General features: G+C 38.4%; 1 protein-coding gene across 1 annotated transcript in view; it reads right to left on the minus strand.

Moving 5' to 3' along the window:
* The window catches only part of ddr2l (discoidin domain receptor family, member 2, like), a 48,376-nt gene extending 32,124 nt beyond the window's left edge, over window positions 1–16,252 (minus strand). Inside the window, exon 1 of the mRNA XM_065250954.2 lies at window positions 16,108–16,252. The gene's annotated coding sequence lies outside the window, so the exon portion shown is untranslated. The remainder of the gene's footprint in view (window positions 1–16,107) is intronic.
* Window positions 16,253–17,133: the final 881 nt, after the last annotated feature.

Raw genomic sequence — 17,133 nt, forward strand, 5'->3', positions numbered from 1 at the left:
TGCATGTTTGTGCTATTCCTAAGATCTTGTGCTGCCTTAGTTATAATACACCATAGAAAATAAAACAAGATGCTAAAAGGATGTACAGAATCCTGCAAAATGTTCCAATAGCTGGGTTTTCATCCAAACGTGAAACAAAACTTTTCAAAATTTGCAAAAAAAATGAAAATGCGAATTAGGGGAGTTTCCATCAACTTGTTTAAGCGAATAATGGTGGTATTGGTAACCTAGTAACCAACAGTAAACAAAACAAGGCACACGTGGAAAATGGAGACAGGACTGCATGTAGTCATGATGGGGCAAGTTATTAATTTATTAGCATTGCAGCTTGTGATTGCCAAACTAAATGCTGTGCACAGAGAAAAGGAATGCAGAGTTTTTGGCACTAGCAACAAGGGCATTAAAATGATGTCAAACCCCATATATGGTAAAGACAACAACAGCGGAAACAGCTAGACGGTCAATCACGTGGGTTTAATGTTTGCTACATCATAATTTATTTGGCAAATACGTATTTCGCATATACTCTTTAGTAGGGCTGGACCAGAATATTCGAATATTCGTTCCGTTGGTTGACATTCGATTTTCAGTTTTAAGATTCGAATATATATATATTCACTAGTTCGCCTGCGCATTCAGGTCTTAATGATTAATGGTAAACAAACTTGGCTTGCTGTCCTCGAAGGGAGCTCTGTACCTGAGCTCTGAACCTTCAGAGAGAGCGAACCTGAGGCTGGGGCTCGAGCCACAAGTTCAACCCCCTGCAACGGAACTGCAAAGAGGAAGAAAGAGAGAGTGAAGGAGGAGATGGGGAGGAGGAGGGATGTCGGAAAAGAAAGCAGCTGGACAGGAAGGCCTGAAGGCTGCCTTATATACGCCCATGATGATGATGATTGACAGGCCTGAATGTTTAGGCTCCTCCCGAACCTACGTTTAGAACTGCATTTCACTAGTTCGCCTGCGCATTCAGGTCTTAATGATTAATGGTAAACAAACTTGGCTTGCTGTCCTCGAAGGGAGCTCTGTACCTGAGCTCTGAACCTTCAGAGAGAGCGAACCTGAGGCTGGGGCTCGAGCCACAAGTTCAACCCCCAAAAGAGTGTTTGATGGACAGCAAGTTGAGCAGGAGCCTGCGAGTAATTAAGGTCTGTAAGATTTATCCTCTCTCTCCCCCCCAAAAAATGGGTAGAATATCATCAAACCATTTCTTCTTCCTCTTACTGAATTACTACTGCGGTAGTAAGAGCGAAGATGAAATCACTGCTGCGGCAGTGAAAGAATTGTACAGAAAAAGATGTGCAAAGTTTCAGAGTAAGACTCCTGCGGGAGTCAATGGGAAGCGTGCGGCCTGGGGCTCCTGCGGGAGCAAGGCTGAATCACTACTGTGGTAGTGAGAGCGTTATGAAATCACTGCTGCGGCAGTGAGCAAAGTTATACAGAAAAAGCTGTGCGAAATTTTTGGCTTCAGACTCCTGCGGGAGTTACTGGGAAGCGCACGGACTGGGGCTCCTGCGGGAGCAAGGCTGAATCACTACTGCGGTAGTGCAAGCGTTATGAAATCACTGCTGTGGCTGTGAGCAAAGTTATACAGAAAAAGCTGTGCGAAATTTTTGGCTTCAGACTCCTGCGGGAATTACTGGGAAGCGAACGGACTGGGGCTCCTGCGGGAGCAAGGCTGAATCACTACTGCGGGCGTGCGAGCGTTATGAAATCACTGCTGCGGCAGTGAGCAAAGTTATACGGAAAAAAAAAGTGTGCGAAATTTGGGCTTATTTTAGCTCTAGCTATAAACACTATATGCTACGCATCAGTTACAGGCTATGTATTGTAACTATGTTTGCTTGTATGGTCCCTGTCAAATAAACAAATAATAACTCCTGCGGGAGTAGGAAATGCGCTGTCTGGGGCTTCGGAGCGAGCGGGATAAGATCACTACTAAGGCAGTGAGAAAAAAGGTTACGGCAACTGTTAAATAAGAGCGCGATCGGCTGGGATCAATACTGTGGTAGTACGAGCGGGACAAAATCACACTGAAATCAATGCGTATCGAGCGAAAGGTTGTTAGAGGCTGATTGTGGTTGATAATTAGCCAACATGTTCATTAGATTTTTGTTCACAAATAACTGCGCAAAAAACACACGAACATTGGAAACAATCGTGAACATGTTTTTTGGAGCAACGGACTATATTATTTAGGATAAATTTCTATAGGAGGAAAAACGCAAAATAAGAACATCTTGTGACTATTTTGTGGGCTCGTCTGCTTACTTTAGAGAACTGTGTTAAGAGGTTGGTATCTGGTGGGACCAGCGGGACCCAACTCGAACCTTGTGGGAGCATGCAGCTTACCTTGCTGCGGGTGGGACTGGGCAGATAAAGAAAGCTAGTGGTCCCGGGGTTTCTCGTTGATATAAGTGTCAACAAATAAGAAAATTAAAACTGGAACGGAAGACTGACATTTTTTGTTACATCGCCTCGCAGATGGCTCTGCGAGGCATGAATTGAAAAAGCGTGAATATGTATAAAAACTATATGGATGTTATAGAATATGCATCTGCGGCCGGTCAGTTTATGGGAAAAAAGCAGTGTTTCTCGATTGTTATAATACGTAGACTAAGCTGTGAGATCAAAGTCCAAAGACTTGATCCACTTAGCTTTGCAGCTAGCACGGCACCGTTTAATCCCAGATAGCACAGGTACGACTGTAAGATGTCTGATAAAGATCTGGAGAAGTGGAATACATTTGGTGTGTAAAAACATCTTATAAAGGTCTTAGAAAGAGCTGCTTTACCTACATTATAAATCAAAAACATCTTTAATATGTCTATGACATCTTTTAGGAAAACGTCCCAGAGACGTATTGCAGATGAGCAAACAATCTAAATAATGTGACTTGCAGATGTAAACACAGACATCAAATAGACATCTTCGAGATGTATGTGTGCTATCAGGGATGCGTTTGAAATGACACCTCTGGACACCTAGACAGCACGGGTACGACTGAAAAAGCATAAGGATCTGGAGCTCTGGGAAAAAAAAAAATCTGGGTGAGTAAACATCTCATAACAACCTGGAATAAAATTTCCCGGCAGCCTGCCGCCCAATTGGCCTGCTGCCAGCCAGCCGCTTTGCTTTTATGAACCAAAGTCAAACTTTCCGAATTTGGCATTCAATAGAAAAATCGTTGAGCAGTTTCATGAGCAGAGCATTCGCGTCGCGCACGCACCACATCTCTGCAGCGCGTATATTCAGAATTTGAGAAGGGCGAGTCATGTATTGCAGATGTGCAATTTAATCATCAAAAATTACATCTTGCAGGTGAAAATGTAGCGTAGACATCAAATAGATGTGTGTGTGTGCTATCAGCAATGTAGAAGCACTCTCGTATGAAAAAATTATTACAAACGCAAGAGCAAACGGCTCGTTTGCCGGCTATCGACCGGTACACGGAGACGCACCCACATACTTGAATACTGCGGCCATTGTTGTAAGTTTGACTGTGCCCTAGATTGCAAACGTAAGGTGCTCTCGTTTTGTGAACAATTGATCTTTAATCTGTGATCAATTCTCAAAAGTAAAGTTTAGCTAAACAAAACAAAAAATCCAAGAACGGAGCTAGAAGTTCATAAACTATATTTAAGACTGTTGATGACAGCGGAAAGTTCCCTCTCGCCCCTAACATTTTTTAAATTAAAGCTTATTGAAAACTGGCCGTGAGGACGAAGGCCAGGATCTGCTGCGGTAAAGAGAAATAAAAATTGACAAATTATAGTGAAGTAAGCGGCCGAAATCACTGCTACGGCAATGAAGTAAAATGAATTTAAAAGTTGGGTGTGGTGACGAAAATCTGGACCACTGATTTAGTAGAGAAAATAATTTTTTGACAATTATTGTGGGAGAAGCGGCTTGAAATCATTGCTGCAGCAATGAAGTAAAATTTATTTAAAAGCTGGGTGCAAGGACGAAAACAGGAATCAAGGCTGCAGTAAAGAAATACAATTTTTTATTTATTTATTTTTTTTCCGAGAAATTATTGTTAAAAGCAGCCGAATCATTGCTGTGGCAATGAAGTAAAATTAATTTAAGAGGCTGGGTGTGAGGACATAAACAGGAATCACGGCTGGGTAGAGAAATATATATATTTTTTTTACAGATTATCGTGAAAAAGCAGCCGAAACATTGCTGCGGTAATTAAATAAAATTAATTTAAAAGTTGGGTGCTAGGACGAAAACAGAAATTGCTGCTGTGGTAGCGAAATTTAAACATTTTCTAACAAATTATTGTGAAAAAGCAGACGAAATCATTGCTGCGGCAATGAAGTAAAATATATTTAAAAGCTGGGTGCGAAGACTAAAACAAGGATCATTGCTGCGGTAGAGAAATATAAAAATGTTCTCTGACAAATAATCGTGGAAGCAGCCGAAATCATTGCTGCGGCAATTAAGTAAAATTCCTTTAAAAGCTGGGACGCCAACAGGAATCACTTCTTCGGGGGAAAAAATTAGAACATTGTGACAGATTATTGTGAAAAACCAGCCGAAAAAAATAAATAAATGCTGCGGCCATGAAGTAAAATTAATTTAGAAACTGGGTGTGGGGACGAAAACAGGAGTCACTGCTGCAGTAGAGAAATATAAAAATGATCTTTGACAAATGATCGTAAAAGAAGCAGCCAAAATCATTGCTGCGGCAATGAAGTAAAAATAATTTAATCAGATGGGTGTGATGAAGAAAACCTGGATCACTGAAGTGGTAGGAAAAAATAAGTTATTTTCTCTGACAATTATCAAAGGAGAAGCAGCCGAAATAATTGCTGCGGCAATTAAGTAAAATAAATTTAAAGCTGGGTGTTAGGATGGAGGCTGGATCACTACTGTGGAAGAAAATTTGTAAATTTACTCTGATAAATTATTGTGAAAGAAGTGGCCGAATTCATTGCTGAAGCAATGAAGTAAAATTAATTTAAAAGCTGGGTGAGAAAACAAAACCAGGATCACAACTGCAAATAGAAAAAATTGACAATATTCTCTGACAAAGTATCGTGAGAGGACGAAATTACTGAGGTGGAGAAATATCAAGTTTAACTGGGGCTGGTGAATAATCGGAGTCCGAGAACACTGCTGCGGCAGTGAGAAATGGATTTTAACTGGCGCTATTGCGGTTGGTCAGATAACTGCTGTGGCCTTGAGATTGAAAATGAAATCAAGTGCGGGAGCGGTGTTTGTGGTTGCTGCTGCGGCTGAGGGAATAAACTTTAGGTGAGACAGGTGGAAATTATTTGATAGTAAAGGCTAATTATGTGCGCTTCTAGTAGAAACCGGCGTTTAGGGATGAAGTCCTGCAGTTGGTTACGAGGTGAGTTAATACAGACAAATCTTCTTTAGTCCATAAAGTCTATAAAGTTTATTGGCATAACTCCGCGACGTGATATTTAATGACCTGATATCAATTTAATGGTGCGGCGATGAGACAATACCGAAGAACGATTTCAAATTGCGAAGCGTGTTTAAATGTTTTAATAAACACTGTGGTTTGGCTGTTGGACAAATTGTGAATAGCAATGAGACCGGGGTTAGGTCGCCTGTTAATTAAGCACTAAGCATCAACCGAACCGCGTTTTTTTTTAGATGTTCTAATCAATTGTGAATAATATTTAAAGCAATGAAGAAGCTATATATTTAACGAATAAACATTATATGCTTATTAGGTTGATGAAAGTGGACTAGCTTACCGTGATAGTGCGAGCGGCGGTTCTGTAACGGAGAGAAAATTGATAATAATAGGATAAATGTGAACTGAAATCCCTACTGCGGTAGAGATAAAGCGACAGAAAGATCAGCTTTAAATAATACTTAACCGGACTCGTGGCGAGCCGGTGTGAGCAGGCAAGCCTGCAACAAATCTCTTTGATTGATCCATGCAATATATGCGTCTTTACTATGAAGTATAGAAACTTGCCATTTAAAACACGAGATAGGCTCTCTTATATTTATATAAAATGTACCCTGGATGAGGAAATAACTACAAACCGATTTCTGCATTGCTTGAAAAGTAAAAACGTAAATGAAATGAAAGTTTAATAAAGACATATTTATGAGATTGTTATTTTGTTCATGTTCTTATATGTGTCAAGTTTTTGTGTTACAACAATAGGGTTGTTCCGACAAACGACTTTTTTATCCTTAGCTTTGTGTTGGGTTTTTTGAACTCAATTGTTCAATGCTGTCGGTTCAAAGAAAAGTGCAAGTTAGCGCGTCACAGACGTGTGCGCGAAAAGCGGAGGCTCGTTGTAGACCATTGCGTGGGATCCTTGCCCGTCCGCGGAGACTGTCATATCATGTATGCATGCGGGGCCAGTGGAATGCGGTGTTGCCTTGGATGGAAGAACGCGGGAGCGTGTAGCGAATTCTTCTACAGAGCTGTGAGAAAAAAATAAACTATTGAGAAGAACGAAAAAACGAGCAGTTTGATTGAATTGACAATAAGGTAGGTTTCACTACGATTAACTCTGGATTATAAAGCTCAGATAATTGTTAGCTTTGATGGAAAATGGATTAATAAACGCGAAAACAAGTGCAACACAGTCCTGTGGGCCGCCATTGTTGTTTTGGTATATCGCGCATGCGTAGACGGAATTAACAGAAGCGCATGATGTCACGTCGCCGTTGTCAAACAGCGTTTGCAATCGAGCATGCGGTTGTCGTGTAAAAGAACATCCGAAATGCAAAAATATTGAGCACAGCCCCTGACATCAACTACAGCGGTAGTGAGAGCGGGTACTAAAAAAGCTGCTGCATTGGTATTTAAAAATATATTTCCCAAGTTAGTAGGAGCTGGAGCTCGTTGTGTAGACGTGATTCCGGAAACGGGCGGGGCCAAAATCCGGAAAAGAAAGCAGCTGGACAGGAAGGCCTGAAGGCTGCCTTATATACGCCCATGATGATGATGATTGACAGGCCTGAATGTTTAGGCTCCTCCCGAACCTACGTTTAGAACTGCATTAAATATTTTACAGCGTTAATGCAGAGCTTTTGCCAGGCAGGAAGTGCGCGTCACGCTCCCGCTCTATAGACGGTTTCATCGGACGCACGTGATACACGTCTGGATCCGAACCTTACTTCCGGTTTAGTTTTTTTAATGGTCTGACTAGTTACTAAACTGATCTCTTGAACAAATGCCTCGTCGAAAATAACAAATGTTTTGGTTTCCTAGGTAATCTATGTGTTGTTTTTTTGCTTTTTATATAAATAAACTACGTTTAAAGAACTTTGTTGTAATTTATTCTTAGCAGAGTTTACCGGAAGTTACATGCAGACCGCGACAGCCGCTTGTTTATGTTGTTACTGCTGAAATGGTCTATAGGTGGTGCAGAGAGACCAACATCCATAGCCAACAGCCAGGTTTCATTTGATACACTTGGAAAAAACACAAATCATTCCTGAATTTAATTAAAGGGAAAGTTTGTGTGTTACTCTCATTTATTACACATTAACTGACCTTGAGCAATTATTTGCTGGATATTCAAACACTTATCAGGTCTCAAAACAGTTGAGAACTCCTGCAGAGACATTCTTTTGGTCAACTCGAGATAACTTATCACCACAGCAAAGAATTAGCAGCACAGTTTCTCATATGTAAGTCCAGCAGTAAATTCCATTAAATTCAAGACTCGATATTTCATCTTTTGTATGAGCACTAATAGAGTTTTTCAACATTGGTACATAGTGCTGGGCGATAATTCGATAACAATAATTTTACCGATATAAACTTTTCCGATAAAACGATAAGGGAAGTTCGATAAGTGATCGATAATGTTTACGCACTGTGCGTAATGTTGCGCGAGCACTTCCGGATGCGGCACGCGCTCTTGGTTTACAATCACAGTGTCAGTTAGACTTGAAGGAGTGGAAGATGAGGCAAGTTATTCATTAGGGATGGGCACGAGTACTCGATTGCTCGAGTACTCGAACGTGGCATCGATGATCGATCACGAAAACGATGATCATGTGGGTTTATTTATTTATTTATTGTGGATATGGCGGCATTTGGATGTCTGGTTAGCATTACAAGCGCATGTGGTAGTAAAGACTGGGTCTGGAGATGCGTGTTTGACGTCGTGTCAAGCTACGCAGACCGACGTATGACATCAGTAACATTACCATGCGTGATTCAAAAACAAACAGATAATTCCGCGCGACCGCACAACAGAAACCCGCCGATCCGCGCAATGCGCGGCAGCCCGCCAGCCCGCCGATCCCGTGAAGCCAGCCACAACTCACATCACTGAGGCACTATGGTTTAAAAGGATGTCGTGATTTTCGGAAATACAGTCAGTCAGGTGCAAAATGTACAGCGCCGTCAAAAGTTCAATGGATTATCATCTCATATTTAAACATCAAATGTCAAGAGATACCAGAGAGCCATACAGCATTACCATTACATCTTGACTGAGGTAAGAGGACGACACGACACAGCTAAACGCGCATGATAGCAAAATACTTAAAGCTGCTTAATGTTATGAAGCTTGAACTTTGACTGGACGTGTTTAAAAGTGCGCTGTTTTTGATGCACATCCACAAAGGGAGTTAAACTTTCTTTTTTTTTAGATAACTTAGTTGAAACCTTAGTTGAAGTCTTGCATTTTATGCAGATAGATGCACGTTGTATATTTATGTTGTATAAAGGCTTAATATTATGCAGAGTGCGTCAAATAGAAAGGGCTTCGGTTTGTGTTTATTAACCCTTTAGTTTCACTTCATCACGCAGCTTTTCCTGTTAGAGGTTTCTGTTAAAAACATTTAATTCATTAATAATCTAGTTTGTTTTCATTGTTCTGTCGTAGTTTCTTCAAAATTAAGTTTTATTTGAGTTTTTCAATCAAAATATTTTCATTTTCACCATGACGTGTACGCCCCGCCCCTTTGATTGCCCCGCCCCCAGTTAATCGAGTACTCGTTCTTCAGACCTATGGATTAATCGAAATGAAAAAATGACATAAATGCACATCCCTATTATTCATTTATTAGTAGAGACCTATGATTTTCACGATGCGGATAACGCGGACGGAATCACGGAATCCAAATGCGCGGAAACATTTTCTTGTGTGTAATGTTGGACGCGCAAACAGGGTTCGTCAAACACAGCAGACACAATAGGTGCAGTATACTGTAGCCTACTTTCATTCAGTGTCCGCCTTGCGTCCGCACAGCTTTAAAAGTATATTTACAGGACATTCACAAATTCAGGAAACTGAGGAAAAGCAGCAGATCCACCACTGCAGTGAATATAGTGTTTGCGTATGTGCGCTCCCACAGCAACGTGACACTCTTGACATCCATTTATCAGCGTGTATAGTTCGTACATGTATAACACACGCGTGATCACTGAACTAAGTTTTCTTTCTTGTTTAAGTGAACATAAACAGCTATTACTCAGTATATTGAAACTTAAAGCAGTCTGTCTTGGGTCTTAAAGTGACAGAAGTCTGCTGCTTTTGTGTCAGAAATGTGTTGATTTCATAACAAATAGATTTACATTTAATACAGATGTATTAAAACAAGATTTTAGTATTTGTATTTGTCATGTTCTGAATAAAAAGTAGTTTAAAACCATTATTAACTGTCTGGTTTTTACAATTTTCATTCAGGAGCAAAAATCTGCCTTTAAATTTGACAGGAGTAAAGATTTGTTATTTATCATGATAATTATCGATATCGACTGATATGGAAAACATTTTCTCGATAATTTTTTTGGTCATATCGCCCAGCCCTATTGGTACAATTATAAAGTTTTTGGCAAACTGCGATTAAAAAATGTCTTCATATATGTAAATCAGAACGTGCTAAGAAATTAAACATAATTTTCTTCAATTGCATTTTTATAGTTCATGCTAGAATAAAACATCTACTGTATTTTTCATCACACCTAATCTTGGATGACTATAAAGCAGCATCTCGCACTTAATGTATCTTTAATAAACTTTGAAACAATAAAGAGAATGTTGTGGTCTGCAGTATCATATCCCAGCAGCAGACGAATCCGGGCCGGATACGCACCGGAGCTGCTGACTTTGGCGCGGATCCGGCCCAGCGTCATCTGCTGTCTTGTATCTTGTAGAACAGCGAGTAATTAATGGATTAAGCCAAAAACAAGAGCTGCTAGTTTAGCACATTTATAAGAAATAAAGCTTAAGGCATTTTTCATTTGTTAGGCAACATCTGACCTCTGCTTGCTCTGGCACACAACATTGGTTGCATCACAGCAAAAAGAAAAACAGCCCGCGAGGCTAAATAATATTGAAAAAAAAAAACATGCAGTAATATATATCATGAATGTTATTCAAGTCAAAGAGCAATCTAGCAGAGATTCAACAGGTGCATTTAGGGATGCATGTGATATTTAGTGATATTATTCAAATAGACAATCTTAAACAGATAATCCCATGATCAATTTTACTGCTATTTTAAATGGTCTGAAGTTCGTACAATATCTAACCTAGCCTAAAACAACATACAGAAAAGGCAAAGTAATTTACAAGCAGGAAACCTGTCTAAACCTCAGCACACACCAGGAAACTCGAATACAATGAACCTAAAATGTAGCATGTGTCATGGCATGGGTTTTAAGCACTTTAGGTAACAGGATGGCCAACCTTCCAACAGACATCCTAGATATAGGGTACATTACATTAGTGTATCCCGTAAGTCTCAAGGTGCTTCTCAGTCAGCTGGCTAGATTATAAAGCATACTGTTTAAGTCTGTTTAAAACATATATATCTTACATATCCTAGCAAAGTATTTCAGTTGAATATTACTTTTAATATATTAATTTTGGTGCATTTTGTTCACTGCCTGTTTAGCGAAATAGATGTTTGTGCTGCTGACATGCAACTTAATAAAAATGTGACTTTTTTAAAACGTTTACCATGTTATGACGTTTTTGAGTTGGCTCAAGCCAACTTTCTCCTGTATAGCTCATCTGTCTGCTATTGTTGTTGGTGTGAGACTTCAGAAGACCTGGGGTGTTTTCCATCAGCGAAACCCTGAACTTTCGGTTGATTAACCCAAAACCTGTTTACCGTGATCATGTTGGTCCAAAATGCCTGATAAGAGTTAGTTCAATCAACCTCCTACTGGTAACCTAGAGTTAATGCACGCACACGGGGAATACATAAAGACATTTTCAATTTTAAATTTATCACATAACCAGCTTACTGGAATACACCCCGATGACATTTGGGGTAAGGATACATTGTGAGCAACAACACTCCCTTGGTTTTACTGGTGCATTGTGGGAATTTTTTTGGGGGGTGAACAAAGCATTCAAATAAACTAAAACTACAAATAAAGATATTTCTTAGAATAAGTAATTTATTCAGTTTTAAGTTTATTACGTTTTAAGCCCTGAAGAACATAAAGCATATTTTCATAACCAAGCTTTTTTATCTAAAAAGATGATGTAAAAATTGAATAGGCTTTTATTTCTAAAAAGAGGTATTGATTCCAACTCCAACATTTGTCTCCAAAACAAAGCCTATTTATTGTAATGTATAAAACGGGCAGTTCTGGATCTTCATTCTGATTGGTTGAAACGCATTCTAAGCCGTGATAAAATACACCGGTAACCTCACGGTTCAGACCACATTACATAAGTATCACTGCGCCACTGTTACTGCGTACTGATTTATGAAAATAAACAACAGTGTCTTTAATCATATTTTTAATTTGTCTACAATTGCACAATTAATGGCGATATCCAGATAACTGTCAATAAATATTGTTGAGTCATCTCGGCGATAAAGAGAAAACGTTGTCTGAGGAGTTTATAACTCAAGTTCATATGTCCGCTATTATCCACTGGGTGGCGATCTTACCCAACTTAAACACTGACGTATTGACTCAACACTGAAAACACAGCGTGTAAGTTTTGATGGCTCTGAATCTGATCTCTTACAAAAGTTCTTCACAAAAAAGGAATTATCTCCGCTTTTAGCTAAAATATTTGAGAGGTGATAAGAGAACAAACGAAGGTAAGATGAAAAGTTTTTTGTTTGTTTTTGTTTGAAAGCGGATCTGCGGGTCTGTTCTTTCAATTGATATTTTATTTAAAGAAGATAATTTTTCTGCAAGGCATTAAACTAAAACTGGGTGGCAACTTAAAAAAAAAAACGCTGACGGGGAAAGAGTTCAGCATGCTTCCAAGCATATTTGATCATCACTTCAACAGTTGCACAATATAAATGTTAATGTATAAATTAGATGAATGTTGATTTATAAAATAAACACCACAGTCTCAAATCATATTTTCATTGTGTCTTTGCTGCATCTCTGTTGGTTGGTAACTGCGCTCTGTTTCAGTCACACTTGATTCTGAGGAACTACTTTGTTTGGCGGAAGAGTAATATTTGTACTAATATAATTACAACTTATTTGTGTTTTATTTTATAAAATCCCTCTAACGTTATGCATATGAAGTAACCGTTTTATAAACGCAATAAACCCCCTCGAAGCAGTGGAGTTACAGTGCGTTTTATAACAGCTAAGTGCATTTTATAACAGCTAACTCCGCTTCGCGTCGTGCCAAACAACGCCCCTTAGCTGTTATAAAATACACTGGTAACCCACTGCTTCTTGGGGTTTATTGCTTTATTTTACCCATTTACTGTTTATAAGTGCCAGTGCCAATAATTAAGCAATTGAATTTATTCATATGCACAACAGGTTTCATTTCATTGGTTTCGATTGATCTGAATGGCACGTGAGAGAGACGAGGATGTGTGTGTGTGAAGGGGTTGTTTTTTTTGGGCTATTCTCTCTTTCAACTGAACGTGAATACGTTTACTACTTAAAAACATCAAAGCTACATCATATCTAGTCAAACCGCATCACGACATCGCTACAAATACAGTATGGGATCAAAATCAACGAACATAGCTACTAGGCTTGGGCGGTATCCAAATTTTGATACCATCAAACCGCCTCTCTGTTTTACCCCGGTATACGGTATTACCGTATAAAATAATAAAAAAATATGACGTAATCAGACGGCGTCACTATAATGTTGGCTTGTGCCTAAACCCTTTAGAAACTGAATACCAAACACTAATACTGAAACAATAGCAATAATAACATGCACAACAATATTAACAAATTTTATTAGCAACAACTAGCAGTTTATAAAAATGTTAAATACAAAGGTCAAACAGAATGAACCAGTTGTCGGTTAAAAAAGTGATCTCTAAATTAGGCTATTATAGACAGTGGACTAAACGCGACTACAGTTAGCCATCTCATTCCAATTTCCAGGATTTTTTGTGTGAAGTGAACAAATCCCTCACACTCAATTTTTCACAACTCGCCTGTACCTATAAACCAATAAAAACATTTGTCGCAAGGTCATGGCATTTGGGTTCTGGCGCAAGGTCACATCGTTTCATGGACTCGCGTTGCATCAAGCTAAAATTTAATCAAAGCAACAGTCTCAGACTTGAAGAAAATTGCTGAACATTTAAACCTATTTCTGCACATTCCACCATATTTTAATGAAATAAAGTCCTCTTTCTGTTAACTTTTATTTTTGCATATTCCAGCATATAAAATAAAAATATTTTTGTAAAATCCAGCAATAAAATAATTAAAACAAAAGTCTTTCCTGATGGTATTCAGAATTATTAACATTCACGTCTTTTAACAGTAAAGTGCAGATTAAGTTTTGTTTTTGTAAATCATTAGACATTTTTACCACTTAATTAGGTTTTGCTTTGTAGAAAGCCTTTCTTTAAAGTTAATTTCGTTTTGTATAAATTGTGTCTTAATTTTAATAAATGTTTTATCAACCAATTGCACGTATTTAATAAGTTAAAAGCAAATAGATAATATAATAACCGTGACATGGAGGCGCCGGCACGGCGCGTTCGCTTGCATTGCATTGTTAACTAGAACGCACGGACCTCATCATAAATGAATGAAACTTTTTAATATCTTTGCTGCATTTTTCTAAAACAGACAAGGGCTTTCTCGTGGTTTGCATCAGCAAAGCATTGCATCGTCCATGTTGCACTTAACAGAAGTTAACACTAAAAAAGTAATAATTAATAATAATTATACAAAAGAGTTGTTCTAGTCGTTATTAGAAGGCAGTTAGACCTGCCTTGGCGGTGCGTCTTTAATGCATTCTGAAGGTGCCAGTTTTATCATGTTGCAGTCTATAAGGCAACATTCCGCATAAGATGGGTTTAGATTTGGAATTACATTACATCTACATTTTAGTGCTAACTGATAAGATGATGATGATCATCATCTTTCTTTATTATTTTGAGCACTACCTCAAACTTAAGCGCCGTCTCTTCGGAGCTGTCATTTTCTTAAATAAGCCGTGGCAGTGTTTCAAATGAGCTTCTAATAAGACAAACGCCTTTATTTTCCACGCGATCACCTTACCAAAACCCTTTTGAAACTAAGGAGTCATTTGTCCTCTGATTACATACAAGCAGCATACAAGCTCCTCGGCGACGCGTTTGCGGGAATCATGTTTCGCATGAGCCGGAGGCAGAGCAGCAGAGAGATGCGACAGAGTTGCGAAATTGCAGGCGCGGCTCGAAATGGCTGTTATTTCAAACAGCGTAACTTGTTTTAAACTAATCAGTTAATGGCTCGGTGGTCGGTGAAGAAAATGTTTAGTTTTCGCCATCCCTAATTTAATATTTAATCCTTGTCTGCTATATAAGTTCATTGGTTTTTTTTAAAGGCCGGTATGGCGGTATAGAAATTGATACCTTTGCTATTTTTAGATCCCGCGGTATACCATATTACCGTATTACCGCCCAAGCCTAATAGCTACAGTCGAGATGTACACCCCAACATTAAATTTCTCAATAAATTAATAACAATGTTGTTACAATGCTAAAAACAAAATTGTGATTGCTGAGTTAGCGTTATATGCTAGTTAATGCTATATGCTAATGTTTAGGCTGAAGTTCTACTATCGACGTAACAGTTACGTTTTGCAGGTACTGAAAAAACACAAACTTACCACTCAGACAGTCTATTAACAATCTTCAAACAATGTATTATTCCTCAAATTCCGTATCTTCATCTGAAAATAAGGTCTGTTTACACACACACAGAGCTACTAAAGGAGCTGCTCTGTGAAACAGCCAATCAGAGCAGAGCTCAACATTATTATTCATGACCTTTCAAATAAGGTAATAATAGACAATTTCATTCTAACGGCAAATCTGAGGGTTGGTAAAACAGTTTCTAGATAATTTTTGCACTTAATAAAGCCACACATCTTCTATGTAGATATCAGAGAACAATTTAACAGATTATTTCAATGGATTCTTTGGCACCTTTAAGATGTAAATGTAATGCCATGCTTTTATTCTTGACGTAAATCTGTATTTTCACTTCAGGTATGCATTATTTTTGAGTTATATATGCTTGCATTTTTTTAATGTTTGTTCTTATACTTTGTCTTGTAAAAAACCCTGCAAACTCGAGGTTTGTACGAAAGGCCTCGAGCTAAGATCTGGTTACAGATGTGCACGAGAACGCGCGCGCCGCTGTATCAGCTCAAGGAATAAGCGCGGGCACGAGAACCGCCGCCGGTGAGCTTAGCTCGTGCAGAATCCATCACATAAAATAACATACTTTAACTTCCATCGTTACTTTAAAGTCAAGACGATACGATTAATTAGTTATTATATTGTAATTATGTGTTATTAGTAAACCTTGAAAGGCACAACGAGGCCTATTTTATAAAATGCGACCACATAAACTTATAAAGTCAGAAACAATCCCCTCACGACTTCACCATGCTAAAATACAATGATTCCCAACATAAAAGCCTGGCATGTGGACGTCACAGTTCATGTTATTCAAAACTTTTCAAACAATCGACAACAATGCTAAGATGATGGTGTAGCTATAACAAAAGTTGCTTTACAAAGTTTATGAAACAATTTGTTGAGAGTCAACAGCAGCTCGCGGCATCAGATGAGTCTGAACTCGAGTGTTTCTCAATCGCAACAAAGAAGCCAAAAAAATCAACAACTTCAGTCCTGTCTTAAGAAACTCTGACCTGTCGCTTTAAACCGATCGATTACCTGTTTTTCAGGATCCTGACGATAGTTTCTATTCCCACACGCGACAGTCAGCACGTCATTACAGATGCTGTAACATTGTGTGAAAGAGTTTATGTTGTTCAGCGATGTTACAATGCATCGGAGGATCTGCTGCACAGCCTGAAAAAAAAACCTTCAATGTGATTTTTACATCACATCCCTCTTCCGGCCACTTGGAGAAGGGAAGCAATCCATGCAACACTGAACGGGATCAGACTGGAGAATAAAATCAGACGGATTATTAACATTAGTAATGCTAGAATTAATTTATAATATTTATTGCTATGCTGTAGTATGCATTCATGTTTTATAACAGAAAAGGAAATGATTGCCTCTATAAAACCTCAATAAAAGTCCACAAATAAATTGGGTCTCAGGAATTTAAACTATCATTAAATCCTTTTGCATTATGTATATAATTTTTTTAGGGTGTGTGTTTCCTGGGAATTGAACAATTTTGCACTTTTGCAATTAAATGTGTTTTGCACTGCTAATTCAATAATCTACAGATTGAGCTACAGGAGATGTTATAGCCTCAGAGGTTCTGTTTCATCTTATTCCCCAGTCTATTATGCGATGGACAGACTGTGAATCAATTACATGTTCAAAGTTCAGTTCAGTTCAATATATAATTCCCTTTTATTGTCACATCGGTGTAGAAGTGAAAATCAGATCCTAGGGTCTAAAAAAAAAGAATACACAATTTACTACAATAAATACACTACACTACACACAATATTACAATTAAGATAAAATAGACAGGGGTGCAATAAGCTATACGACAGAATTAACGCAGTGATACAAGATAGAGAAAAACAGACAAGTTAGGACAAGAAAGTCTCAAAATAGTATTAGTTAATTCCAGCGGTTTTGTCAAAGAGAAGGTATATCTAATATTTAGTTATGTTCTTTCTTTTAAAAATAACCTACCGTGTATACAGAAATTTTGTTTAACAGAATAAAATCTAGCATTTCGGCAGCTGGGGTGCCAGGGAAAATACCATAAAA

This window comes from Paramisgurnus dabryanus, chromosome 5 (genome assembly GCF_030506205.2).
Source record: "Paramisgurnus dabryanus chromosome 5, PD_genome_1.1, whole genome shotgun sequence".
Lineage (NCBI taxonomy): Eukaryota > Metazoa > Chordata > Actinopteri > Cypriniformes > Cobitidae > Paramisgurnus > Paramisgurnus dabryanus.